Consider the following 13,652-nt stretch of genomic DNA (forward strand, 5'->3'; position numbering starts at 1 on the left):
CTCCTATCTTCACGTTGGGTTGTTACAGATGGGCGACCGGATCGAGGACGGTCCTTAACATTCTGGGTGGCAACATGTTTTCTGACCAAACGGCTGATCACTGTGTAAGCTGTCTACCTATCGCCTTGTAGGACATACCAGCTGAATTCATGCCAATAATTTGCCATCTCTGCGCCTCTGATATCCGTCTTCTTGCCATTCTTACTTAAAATGATTTTGCATTCAGAAATTCGGGACCTAAATACGGATTTGATGCACAAGAAAATAGTGCATATTGGACGTGAAGAAGGGAGCAAGTTGCACGTGGGGAAAAAAAAACGCACCTGATTTAAATGTCACACCTGAACGCTCACATCCTTTTAATTATGTTTGAAATTATGAACATTGCTCAACATCATGAAAATTAAACCTTATTTTCAATAAGCAATCCTGAAAAATATTTGGGGGTGATTAATTTTTTCCAGGTGTATATGTACACACAGTTCTGATAGTAAGAAACTTGAAGTTCCGTATTCCTCTGATTCCGGTTGCCTTTAATTATTATCAGTTTTTAGAATACGAGTAATGTCAAAATGTGGCTCTCAGATTCTCTGTGTAACAGCGTCATTTTTCGATTTTGAAATAAGTTAATAACGTTGAATGAATTATAAATACTTCTGCAACTTTGGCCGTATTTGATATGATCAAGGTTCCAGATGTAATGTGTTTCACATTTGTTTACATTCTTCTTTACTTTTAATCGTAATTTATTAGAATTTCATTATAATTATCACACATACTTGACATAACCAAATAGCTGAACCAGAAACTAAAAGTGAAAGGCCTAGGGCGGCACGTTTTAAGGGGCGACAAATTTTGAGCAAAATTTGAAAAAGTTAGTAATAACTGAATTAATGTTCTTCTACGTTTTTGCATTATTTGGTACATTTACTTTCAGCTTTGTTGGAAAATTCGTTTATAAATTTTAAATTCTATTTAATTAAAATAAAACATTAGTTGCAATTGTTGTTTGATTGCGATACAAAATTTCTAAAATAAAAGATACATAGCATATAACGTTTTTGTGTTAATTGGAAGTTTCATGTTGTAATAATGTTTGTAGAATAAATAAAATTAATATATTTTTGAAAGTACTAAAACCTGAAAAATACAGTGGAGAACATTTCGTAACCACATTGCCGGCTTTGCCTAGTCGACAATTCTGTGCGCTAGTTTCGCAAAAAGTTTAATTGTGACACTTTTAATTGAATTTATGAAGCTGTTGCTTAGAAACTGGACATTGTTACATCTACACTCTACCGAGCATTGTTAGTCTGCTACATTATCACCTTTTCATTTTCAACAACTTAAAAGATTGGGCAGCTTATTACATCTACAGTCCACGTAATGCAAGATCTTTGTGGTATTGTACTAAAACATATTGAATAATACTTAGTAAACAACTGCTGTTATTGGTTTAATAACGTAAATTTATTATAGATTTCCGAAAAAGTTATTATAGGCGAGCAGCCAAACCCCAAGAGGGACTTTATTTTGGGAGTTAGTTGCACCCCTCTCCTACAAAACTATGTTATATATCAAATGAAAGATTATTATCTCCCCTTTCATGATAGACCTGTTGTACTAACCACATATTGGAACAGAATTGTGAAAATCATGTGTGAACCATACCAATGTCAAACGGAACTAACAATAATTTATACAAGCAAGATTTTACGCTATTCTAGGATATCCATAATAATATAATTAATGTTATGACATCGAGGTCACGTGACTAGTATCACGCCACGTCATTCTCGAACTTTCACGTCTTTTCCTTAAATCTCGGGATCTTTCTAGATATAGTGTAATCTTGTATATATAAGACCGGCCAAGAAGCGACGGGGAGGTAATGAGTAATTGAATGTATGCGGACGAAATATTGTTGGCCACGTGAGACGTGAATTATAGTGTTTGTTATAGAGCGACTGTTGAAATTAAGTGTATCGTAAAGTTGTATTCGGAAAGAATAAACCAGTTTTATTTAAGAAAGGACTTGTGTCGCTAAAGTTTCGTCGGAACGAATTTACGGAAAATTAACTAACGACTGGAGGCGTAACAATAAGAATTAGCATTTAGTTTGTATTTATAGTATTGCGATTGTATATTGTATGATAATTGAAACATCTTTCAATAATTCACCACTATATCATGCCTGTAAGACCATGTATTTAAACAGAAACAATATAAATTGTATTTCGTGTATTTATTATTCATTTAATTTGGTACAAATACAACAAGCAACCCAAAAGAATTGAATTCCTTGCATCAAGATTTACGGGTCATTATTGTCATCTGGAATGTTGTAGATTGAGGCATATCTCTCCAACCTGACATGGGAATAAGTCTGTACAAGGTAGATTCTCGAGCAGAGCAAGAACACATAAGTCCGTCCATTAACTCTGATGCTGTCTCACCATCGAAGTACTAAGGAGTGATATCTCAGACATTCTGCCACCTATGACCAACTGGAGAAGGTATTTTAGGACACAGAAGATGAGTTTGTATCCACATCTGCGTCTGGAAGGCGTACAGGGAGAAAATTCACACAATGCATACTGTCGTTCCTTTGCCAACTTTAAGTTCGTTAATTATTGTGGTGTTTGCATTCGACTTTCTAGGTGTGTACAAGTCAAAAGTTAAAGTTTCTACTATCTTGATGTCTACGTTGTGGCTTCCGTTACCGAATTCCCTAAGCTGCGCATATTTGCTACATCCAGTACTATCAAGAAGTTTGGTCACTTTCTTTTTCTCGATTCTGTAGAAAGATGAAACAGTATCACATCCAGTTAATGTATGCACGGCAGGGAAAATATCTTTGTACACAGGATCAATCATGTTGCAAGTTGCACGGACTGGTACGTATCTTCTCTTGTCTGATGTTGAAGTTATATGCCCACAAAATATCCAGTACTCTTCCGTATTCTTCATTTTCGAAAAGTGATATACCATGAGCACTAACACATCAGTATCTGATGATTTATCAATAATTCTTCCTCGAGCACCACTTCTCCAAAACTTTTCGTCTGCCATGCCTGAATGGAAAATCATTCATTTTTCAGCTTCATGGTGGTTGCAACTAAGACCATCATTTCGATTAGAACCTGCAAGTGTTATAACCTTGGTGACTTCTCTCTCTTTGAAACCACCAGCTATAACTAAAGAATATTCCTGATGACCCCTAATCTCTGTTGGATTATACTCTTTGATATATAAGGCAAGGAATAACACCAGTGAAGTTTGTTTTCATTGTTGTTAAGATATTTCTTCCAAGAAGAAATTGGACAACATGTAAGGACTTTGTACCATTTAGCTGTAGGCCAGAGGCTTGACGTCGAGAATGCTCTGCATTTTGGATGAAGTCTGTAGCGTCATAGCATTTAAAAACTTCTACCACAGTACAACTAATCGCAAAGTTTCTCAACAAGGTGAGAAGGTACGTCCTGGCCAGGTCTCCAAACGTTTTATATATATCGCCATTCATTGACTGTATCATGGTCATTGTATCCTGTATAATGACAGTATGGGATGATGGAAAGTCGCTGATATTAGTTTTTGCTTCTACTGGTTCTTCTAGCTTGTGAAACAATTCAGCTTTGTCAGTCTTACGTGATATGAGCCATCTTCGTGAAAAATTGATGTTAGTATTGATGAAATTGGAACACTAAATATTATGGCCTTACTAACTTATTTACGTGCTTCAGCTGTGATAAGTACTCGCTGAAATACAAGTTCAAACTTGATAACACGTATGAGCCTTGGTTTTTAATCATTGATTTATTCTTCATTTCAGAAAAGGTAACCAAGCCAGACTGCTTCAATGGCGAATACAAACTGGTAGAAGTATCGGATGTCAACCTTGATTGTATGAAAGATTCAGATTGTTGTATCCTACTTGTAACAACATTTAGCAGAGAATTTGTGATCTCTTTCGTTTCATATATACCACTATGTTGATTAGGGTATCTCTTGGGTGCTCCACGACATCAAATGGATTTGTCATACAGTCTCTAACATGGTTCACAATGCGTTTTACGTCATCATCATCTTGTTTCAAAGTTGTTGATTTGGTCTGTTCATTTTCCGTATTGGTATTTTTATGAAAACCGCTTCATTATCTTATTTCAAATGCATATTCACGAAAATATGTCTCGTCAAAGCCCATCTCAAGACTACTGCTTTTTTTTTCTTGTTAAGTCAATAACTCCACTTTCTCCTTTTGCATCACGAATGATCGTCTGCTTAGTACCCATATTACTCCACACTGCATTAAACTTCCCTGGCTTGTGTTTGACAGCGAACTGACTAGGTGTGAATGCTGTTTTGACATCATCTGGTAGCTGCAACACGTCCCTCAGGTATACAGGGGTCCAGCTTGCGTAATTTGTCTTGTTTGATGCAAAGAAGTAAGGGATAATTCGATGAATTGTGTGAAGATGAAGATCCCATCTTCTTTGTCGTTCACGTCTAACATTTTGAAGAATGATACCGATAACATCAAGGAACATCAGCCAAAACCTAAAAAGTTGGAGATTTGATTAGCTGTGCACCAGGTTTGAAATTAGATGAGTAAGGGTTAAATTCATTTCTCGACTGCAGTCTGTAGGTTAGCCTCTAATCCTGACTGGATATTTTGACCACGTGCATAAAGATTGTGAAAGTTCAACAGTGCTTGAATGATATCTTCTGGGATATCTTGTTGATTCCCACGCATTAACCACTCACAAAAAGCACACACTTGCAGCTGCATGAGCGCTTCGAATATCAATGTGAGGCCACGGATTGTACGATTATATTGTTTTCCTTCCAACGTTTATTCAGCTGTATTCTCTGCAAAATAATCAGATTTAACAAGAATATCTCTCAAGCCAGCATCGCCCCAAATTTGACCCAAAGCTGAAATAAAACAGCACATTGTTTGGAACCCGCCTAGTCATACAACATGGTTTTGGAACTGTTCTAGACATGACCATTTCACTTGCTGAAAAACCACATGTAATTCAAAGTCCGTGATTTGTACAGCATGGTCCTGGGTAAGGAACAGCCACATTTCCTGACATTTACGCATTGATGTTTAATTGATGTTGCCATATCAGACTGTTTAGAGTCAATTATTGGGGCATATGTAACTCTGGTAAAAGTGCTAGATGCTTTGGATAATAAGAAGTTATAACCAGTCCAAAAAGACTTGTTAAACCTTACTTTCATCATAACCTGGACCCAAAAGTGTCTGTAGCTTTCGCCTGTTGATCATCCTCCAAATCACCCACGTTAGGCCTTCAGATAGGATTGGATCAATCTATTCAAGAAAAATTACACATGTGTGCATACATACATCTCTGGAACATTGATCAATTGGTATGTGACTGACTAACTATCGAATGTAACCTAAAAGTTTGTTTAATCTACTAGTTAGACCACCAAAAACTATTTCTATAAAATATCTATAATAAGCTGCTAGTTTCAACGACATACTACCATAAACCCCCAATCATGTTCATTATCCACAAGAAAGAGTAGCAAATGTTTAAAGGTCGTTGTTTCCACAAACAGACTTTGATAAATCGTTGACGTTCCCTGTCGAATCACATAAAAAGAAAAATAGTTATCTGCAAAGTACATGACTGTAGAATCTGTACTGGATAGGCACATTGCACACTGTTGGGTTCAGCATGAACGGACGGTTTCTGAAATACATAGCATTTTGTTCGATATTTGTCAGTTTCAGGAAATAAAGTTTTTTCTGTCCCTTCCAGAATTCCTAGCATTTGCATGCTGCTTTCTGTCAATGGGTCGTTTCATTGGAATATCACACGTACCATAGCATGGAATGTGTTCTTGCAATCTATATTCTCTGTGATAATGTCAATATTGTCATTGCCTTCTTGTAGCAGGCTCCCTCTCTGATTGCGTGGAATGACTCCTGCTGGTAAATATGATTCTTGACCACTGGAAAGCTGTTCTTTGACAGTTGATGTCAAAAATCAATGCACTTCGTCATAGCTTACAATGAATTCGTGACTATAGAGACAATCTATGATTTCTCTTTTACCATAGTCGTGGTGCATTTGTAGAAGAAGTCCCAGATGTAGTGATGTTATTATATTTTTGGCTTGAAACATAATACATTCAGCAAGAGCCAAACAACGACGATGCGTCTCATCAGCAGCAACATATGCATGTTTATCAACGAGCCATGATAATACCATAAACAGTTCGCATGTCACAATTTTCAGTGATGCATCAATGTTTAGCTCACTTGCCCTAGAATACACCTTTTCAGATGGGATGTCCCTCAGAGCGTTCCATAGTATTGTTACAGAGCATCCCGTAGTATTGTTACAGCTTCGTAGATTATGCACTGCTTGTTAGTTTAGTTTAGGTTCAACATTCAATAGGTCAAACTTTACATCATTCCATCGAGAACATCATCTTGATGAACCTCTGCTGCTTCAAACAAACTTTTCCGTCCTGCTGTGCTCAGCTTCTCTTGACTTGCCACCTCGAAAATTATGCACTGCTTGTGTCTTTTGCTTTTCAGCAATCTTAGAGGACTGGTCATATTAAGGAGTTCTAAGCATTTCTACAACTACTGTTAAACTACATGTTCATGTTAAGCTACAAATACCAGCAAAGAAAATAATAGAGACATTTTAATCGAATTATAATACATTACTTTTTAATATATAGACCAATTTATTATAAAACCTTTGTAGATATCTGAGAGAAATTCAGTCACACACTGATACACGTGCGCGCGCACACCTCCCCCCTCCTACCCACTCTCGCACACACATACGCATATAATGTATGCATACGTAAAGAAGATGAGCATACAAAAGCTGTAATACGCATAAACAATATATAAAGTGTTTCTGAAATGAGATATTGAAATTATCTATATGTCTTCCTAATGGAGTGGGTGGGGTGTTGTCAAGCAGTTTTCACATGTTTCTACCATTCACACATTTGTACAACAGGCTGGATCTTAAAGCTGACATATCAAGCTTTCATTTGACATATGTTGTAGCTTTGTAACTTAGGTGTACACCCCAACCCTCGTTTTGGGGCTTTGGCCGCTCACCTATTATTAGATGATGTCTATTCTCTTTTGTTGAATTTGATTTGCAAAATAGTTTGTTTTTTTACCTTTTCTTAATGGATGGAAGAAAAAACTTAGTGGATATTAATATCGTGTACAAGACAAGAAAAAAGAAAGAAAGAGAAGTTGAAGGTATCAGTAAAACAAAAAAGCTAAATTTATTTTTTTTAAAACCAAGTACTAGCTCTTGCAGTTAACGTCTCTAATCTCACGAAATATTTAGAAGAAGGTGAAATTACAAGAGACAATAATTCTGGCGGTATTACTAGTATAAAAAGTTCAGAAAAAGGTGAAGTTACAATTAACAACGATCTTGGTGATTGTCAGGGTTTTATTTAAGTGAGCTGGGATTCTTTCACAGCAGGTGTCTGTGACTTGTTGACGATAAGTTCGAACAATAAACGGACAGCACACAATCCACTTGTTTTAAAATAATATATATTCAAAACAAGTCAAACGTATGTACAAACATTCTTTGCACGATAGGATATCACATTTGTATCTAAAACTCTAAATAATCCTCTTTTATTGTAAAAATCCACACAGGATGATTCAATTACTTTAGAATCCAATTGACAAGACGAATTATTTTTCTCTACTCTGTTTCTCACTATACAATCTGCGATAAATTCACTTTCATTACCCCGTGGGTTTATCACAGTTGTATCCAGAACTTTTAAATAATTGTCTCCTTTTCGTTGAAGTCCACTGGTGTCAGAACAGTGACATTACGAAAATCTGTTAGCGATGACTCAGTTGAAATGGTAATCGATAATTTTACAATCGAATATTTGTTAAAAAACGGTATTGAACAGAATCTAAATTGTGATTTTTCATAATCTCTAAAAAAAAAACATTCCGATAGAACACGTGTATTAACGAGAAGTACGTTTTTTCGGCAATTGCTAAATATGTAAACAAGTAATAGGAATTATCTTGTTGATTCGCTTAGCTAGAGACCTGTTTTTTGTGCTCCATGCCGATTTTTTGGAGGTACTTTGTCACGTGCAAGCTTTACGGACTGGAAAAAATGGAAACAGTCGTCTTAAGTTTTCATGAAAATTTATCTGAACAGAATACATGCGAAATGAGCCTACTACTACAAGCCAAAAACATTGGAATTCAATCTTATATCACTGACTAAATTTTTTAAAAATATTGATTATTGGAGAAATATTTTAAAGAGAGTTGCTGCTGTGATTATGAAACTTTGTTCTCGAGAACTTGCTTTTAGAGGAAAAGACGAACGGTTTGGATCTCCTCAAAACGGCAATTTTATTATGTTGTTCGAATTAATTGCTGAATTCGATACATTTTTGGCTGAACATATTGCAAAATATGGAAATATTGGCAGTTTATGAACGTCTTATCTTTCTTTTAGAATTTGTAATGAGTTCATCCACTCGATAGATGCAACGTTATAAAAACATACTCAAAGAATTCAGATATGTGAAATACTTCTCTATTATTATAGATTTCACCCCTGATATATCTCATATCGACCAACTGGCAATTGTTCCGAGATATGTTAAATCAGACAGAACACCAACTGCATGTTTTTTTTGTATTAGACACAAAGCTGAAAAAAAAATAATATTGCTAATTGTCGATGGCAATCATGCGACAACACCAGCAACATGTTGACTGGTTTGCGAGCTATAATACAAATTTAAATCCGTATACTGCATATGTGGCCGCTTCTGCTCATTCTCTGAATTTAGTAGGACATTGCGCTGCAATAGGCACTCAAGAAACTTACATGTTTTTTGTTGTTGTTTTTAATATGGTCCAGCAAATCTATACATCTTTCATATGCATTAATTAACTCTGTAATGGGAAATTTGATTTCAAATCAAAAGCCAGGCAGTAAAAGCTTAAAAAGACCACCCGACACTAGATAGTCTGCTCGCCATGATGTTTGCTCTCATTTAAATAAAAACTGGGGTGGTGTTATATCGCCTTTCACAACAGTAGAAGAAAATGCTATTGAAAATCAACCACGCGGGGTGAAGTTGCTGGATTCAAACGCCAGATGTAACTATTAGAATCAGCTTTCATGGACGATTTTTGGAATTACTTGTTAGAGTGGTTTAATGCAGTTAGTATAAAACTTCAAAGTGTTAACATGGATTTAGGGACAATGGTACATTTGTATGATTTATTAATAGAATTTATAAAGACTTTTCGCAATGATAATATATTCAATGAATTAGAGAAAAATAGCAAAAATAAAATCCAGTTTTCAAATTTATGAATTGCAAAAACTGTAATCTGATGAAACTCGAGAAAGAAAAAGAGATTTGTTGATAATAGAAAAAATTATATTAGAAAGTTTTTTAATGACATTAGATCGTCTTCAACAAACGAGCTGCAGCATACGAAAATGTATATGATAAGTTTAATGTCTTATTCAACATAAACATAATTTCAGAATCAGAAATTCTAGTGAATGCTGAGAACCTACGAGAATTTCAAAATTATTTGGAGGAAACTTTTGGAAATAAATTTATTAAAAAAATGAAAATGTAAAATGGTTTGGTTTGTTGTGAATTTCGCGCAAAGCTACACGAGGGCTATATGCGCTAGCTGTTCCTAATTTAACAAAAAACTAGAGAGAAGGAAGCTAATCATTATCACCCACCTTCCACTCTTGGACTACTCTTTTACTAACGAATAGTGGGATTAACCGTAATCTATAACATTCCCACGTCTGTATGGTGGGACGGGGATTCAACCTCGCAGATTATGTAGAAGGGAACCAACTAATAAATTTCAATTCGTGTAAAATACTTCGCAGCAAAGATTTGTAGTGCGTGTTTTCAAACGTGGACATAGCTCTATGAATTTTTTATTTACAGCTGTGACAAATTGTACTACAGAAAATTGTACCTTTTGAAAAGATTAAAACATTACTGCAGGTCAAATATTTTAGAAGAAAAACTAAATGGCTTTGCTATTTTAGTCATTAAGATTCTATAGTAAATGGATTAGCTTATGACATTATAATAGATAAATTTTCACGGTTATAAACAAGATTTAAAAATTTGTAAATTTATGACTACTTACATTGCAAAGATAAAAAGAAAATTTAAAATATGTGGAATGCATCTGCCTTAATAACGAATAATAGGTACTCATATTTATACCGAAAGACAGACATAAAAATAAATCCATAGATTTGTACTTTTAAAATGAAACATGGGAAAAATTACTCTTATGAGGAACTAGAAGGGAGGTACAATGTATTTGCCCCCCCCCCCCCAGTGGCACAGCGGTGTCTGCGGACTTACAACGGTAGAAACCGAGTTTCGATACCCGTGGTGGGCAGAGCACAGATAGCCCATTGTGTAGCTTTGTGCATAAATTCAAACAAACAATGTATTTGGCCTAGAATCAGCAAATGTTTGTGCTAGCTGTGCCGCAAAATCTCGAATATATTATTTACATCATCTATATCAGACTAAAACTACTCAAAGTAAACTGAAACAATATGAATATAGCTGAATGTTCAAATGGTATTTTATCTTTTAAATTAACTTCATAATATGGGTCTCACACGTTATCACAGACTGGTCACAAAATAATCCGGAAAGAACCACAAACTAAACAAGAAACTAGATAAATATTAAAATAAGACACAAAACATGTAATTTGAGGAAATATACTTTATTGCCTTGAAAGTTGCTGTGAAGTACTTTACAGTAAGAAAACTTAAAAAATGTGAATAAGAAAAGGTAACTTTATTAATATTGTTACGTCTCTGTGTTCGTTTGTTAATTTTCCGTAGAAATTCTTTCGGATGAAACTTTAGCGATACAAGTCCTTTCTTAAATAAAACTAGTTTACTCTTTCTCAATACAACTTTGCAATACACTTAATTTCCACAGTCATTTTCACTGAAACACACGCTATAATTTACAACGATTCACGCACTTTACTTACGGTCACTACCGCGCTTGACTCAATTTTCCGTCTCTGCCTGTCAGCAATTCAATTCGACATTTTTTTTCAATATCTTTTTAAATTTAAATCTTTTTCTAGTCTGTTTTCTTTATAAAACAGCGTCTGGGCGTGTTAAACCTCAGTCTAAAGCTTTTAGCCAATCGTAGTCGAAGGTGTCAATTTCAGTACCATGTTATTCCAAACGCTGTATTCACGTTTGACAAATCATAGGATGAGAAGGAAAGCACGTGACGAAATGTTGTTCTCTGGATTTTACAATAAGAACGTGAAGGGTGCTTCGTATAGTAACTGCCATTTTACGTAGAGGCGGTATTTAGTTTTGGTCATTAGTACTTCTTTTTTTTTTTATAAGCCTCAGAAATTTTGTTTGGAAAAAATTGCATGGGATGTATGTGACTTTTATTCTTTTTCTATAGTAGGTATATCTATTTATATTAATCATTATATTGAAAAATTAACTCAAAATAGATATATTTTTTAGGAATGAAATTGATCGACGAATGTTAGGGTTAAGATCTATCGAGTGGCGTGTGCATGGTCTTTACGTGAATTAGGCTTAGCACTTTGAGCTGATGAGTTTGTAATTTTTTATATTCTTTTGTATTTAAATTAGTAGTTTTAAGTTCAGTAATTTAACTTAATTTTATACTTAGTTCATAATAAAAATATGATTCAGAATGATAAACTTGTGTGATTTGTACGTACTAGTAGTAGTACCAGTATTTTATATTTTTACTTCTTACTATCTTTACTTTGTAGTAAGACCCACACTTTTGTTGTTATTGCTTTAGAATTAAAACAGTCTAACTGATATATATAAAGTTTACTCTGATATTTTGCAAATGGTTTAAAACTCAGTGTACAAGTGACAACAATAAAACCCATATGTTGGTTGTGAAATAGACTCAAAACATTTGTCTCAATATTACAGGGGAAGCTGTGACATGCTCACAATAGGGGTCTCAATACACTGAAGAGCTTAAGTTTTGAATTCCAACATAAACCTTGCCTATAATGGGAGGAATGTGACCAGGACTAATCTTTTAAGTGTTGTAATTTTCTTTGTAATTTATGGTGTTTGTATGGTTTGGTAATCTCTTCTAACAGGATGTATCAAGTAACTAGGGTCAGGTGGTGTTATTCAAACCACCTGTACTGTAAACTATTAGTATTACATACATTTGCTAGTGGAGGCAATCAGTTTTGTACGTATAGTGAAACAACATACACAGACATATGTTGAAATAAAGTTGTTTGAAAGTTCAAAGAAATTATATTAAAGTACTGAAAAGCTTTGTTATTATCATATCTACAGTAATGTAGAAATGTATCTGTGCTGGGCTGAACGAGAGTGACCACCAACAGGCATGATAGTTTAAGGCAAATGTACAAAGTTCATGATGCTAACCTCATGATTTATTTGGCACAATAAACAAAAGTATGGCTGCAATGAAAGATAAACTTGAAACAAAATTAAAATGTTTTTTATGTACATATATAAAAATGAAATCCTAGATAAATATAAACAATACTCATTTATTGTTTAAGTTTACTTGTAAATATTATTTTCGGGTCTTGTATATTACTGGAAACAATAAGGAGAGTATTAAAAAAATATTAAAATAGACAAAATTTGCATTTTATGGATGATAAACATTTTTTAGAATTTTAAAATAATGTACTAAAACATAAAACGTAAGTTCAGATCTGGAACAAATATAAATATCGTAATCATTTCTTATAAATACTATTTCCTAATGTAATTTTCCAAATATTAAAGATCATAATGCAAAAAAAAAAAATTTATCAAAAGTAACAGGCTTTATGTTTCTTAAGCTACACGCATTTATGAAAGTTCTTATGAAGTTTGAAACAGTTTCATCCACTAGTTTTATTGTTGGAATGAGATATAGCAAGATTTGCATTGGCTACTCAAAGTTAGTAGCTGGTGGTTATCGGGTTAACAGTTTGAAATTAAATTTTGATATTTCTAAGAATGTTCTGGGTCATCTCAGATGAAGAGAGATTCTCGACAAAATTTGTGTTTCTCAAGTATCCTAAGAACTGTCAAAATGTGTATCTGAATTGTTATCATGTATAATGAACAATCAGTAGAACAAAATAAATCTACAAGTAATTATTAATAACAACTGAGTTAAATTATAAATTGTATAAAATGTCAACCACACGGTATCTGTGATATCCAGTGCTGATGTCATTTGTCCAATACCAAGATTCTACAGTAAGAAAAATAATTTGTTTTTTATTCACTTTTTAATTTTTCCATGAGTGTTACAAAATTCAAAGTTTATATTTAGTGTAACATTTTTATAAAGTTGTTCTTGAAGTTAACATAAATTTTATGAGTAGTGTCATAAAAGTTTTGGTCTGTTCAAGGTGTTCATAGATTTTAATGGTATTATTATTAAAGTACTATAATGGAAGAAAAACTGAGTCATGGGTTTGATTTTTAAGAATACAATTTTGAAAAGGTAAAATTTACTTCTGGTATGAGCAGTGGTGGGATTCAGCCGGTTCGCACCGGTTC

The sequence above is a fragment of the Limulus polyphemus genome, unplaced genomic scaffold (assembly GCF_000517525.1).
Source record: "Limulus polyphemus unplaced genomic scaffold, Limulus_polyphemus-2.1.2 Scaffold1382, whole genome shotgun sequence".
In the NCBI taxonomy this organism is placed as follows: Eukaryota; Metazoa; Arthropoda; class Merostomata; order Xiphosura; family Limulidae; genus Limulus; species Limulus polyphemus.